This window comes from Phalaenopsis equestris, unplaced genomic scaffold (assembly GCF_001263595.1).
Source record: "Phalaenopsis equestris unplaced genomic scaffold, ASM126359v1 Scaffold000090, whole genome shotgun sequence".
NCBI classification, from domain to species: Eukaryota; Viridiplantae; Streptophyta; class Magnoliopsida; order Asparagales; family Orchidaceae; genus Phalaenopsis; species Phalaenopsis equestris.
Window position 1 is genome coordinate 3,825 of NW_018164532.1, and position 1,390 is coordinate 5,214.

Below are 1,390 nucleotides of genomic sequence, written 5' to 3' on the forward strand. Positions count from 1 at the left end.
TATTGTCATCACTCAATAATTGGCAATGATCTCATATAAATCTATGTTAGTTGATAACCATTGAGGAATATTACTACTAATCAATGATGTGTGTTAGTTAATAAATAATATATGGGTGTTATAGTCATTTGACACATCCGTCATCTAAATTTTAATTTGATAGAAATCTAATGCATTGTATTTACTTAATTATTTTTAAAAAATAATACTTAACTATCTTTACAATTGATTATATAATGTGTAAACATATAAGACAATGTGACAGTTTGGCCGAGTGGTCTAAGGCGCCAGATTTAGGCTCTGGTCCGAAAGGGCGTGGGTTCAAATCCCACAGCTGTCAGTTATTTTTTTTTTAATATTAGTTAATTACAATTTTAACCTTCTAACACAAGCATTATTTAATAATTTGTTAATTTTTATTCATTAAGATATAATTAATCATATTCAATTGTATTATTCCAACATTTTGGGTGCAAACTGCAACATTTTAGTCATTTAAACGAATTTTCAGTTTTCACTTAATCTTGTTAAATATTTTTAAGACGTTATTTTTAGGGGTGCGAAAGAGCTGAACACAAGCGAGTTTGACAAAAAGTCCCACATTGGTTAGGTGTAGGGCTGAAAATCAATATTTAAGTCTTGGGTTGCCCACCACCCCTAAGCCTCTTTTGAAGGTAATAAGTAGTATCAAAGTAGATTATTATATGTTAGGTGTGCCGACTCTCCATGGTCCAGTGGAACCCATGGTTGGTGTAGGACCGAAAAATAGTATTTAAGTTCTGGGCTGTCATCATTCCTAAGAGCTCTTTTGGGAAGTGATAAGTGGTGTTAGAGCATATTACTGCTTGCCAGGTGTGTGGACTCTCCATGGTCGTGTTAGAGCATATTACTGCTTGCCAGGTGTGTTGACTCTCCATGGTCCAGTGAGACCCTCAGTGGAGCCGATCCGTGATGAGGGCGTGACGTGATTAAGTGGAAAAGAATGTCACGGACAAAAAGTCACACATCGATGAGGTGTTGGGCCGAAAAACAGTATTTAAGTTTTGGGCTGCCCACCACTCCTAAGAGCTCTTTTAGGAGATGACGCTAGGCTCAGCTCGTTTATATTTCAAGCTCAAAAAGTGTGTTCGTGTTCGACTCGTTTACTTAACGAGGCGAACACGAGCTGTTCACGAAACAAAGAGTCGTTTTAACAACCCTAATCACGTAGCCATAAGATGTTAAGGGTTGAGACAAGACTTAAAAATTATTATTTATATTAAAACTACATTTGAATCTAATTTAATAATTTTTATTCTATTTTCTTAATTAATTCTTTTAATTGATTATAAATCTTAGTAGCTTTGTAGTTAATAATTTTTTTTAAAAATACTACTCATCAATATATAAA

The 1,390-nt window shown here is 34.1% G+C and overlaps 1 non-coding gene across 1 annotated transcript; it reads left to right on the forward strand.

The window, feature by feature from the left end:
* Positions 1-260: 260 nt before the first annotated feature.
* Positions 261-340, forward strand: TRNAL-UAG. Its single transcript has one exon. It is a non-coding gene; the product is annotated as a tRNA-Leu (tRNA).
* Positions 341-1,390: the final 1,050 nt, after the last annotated feature.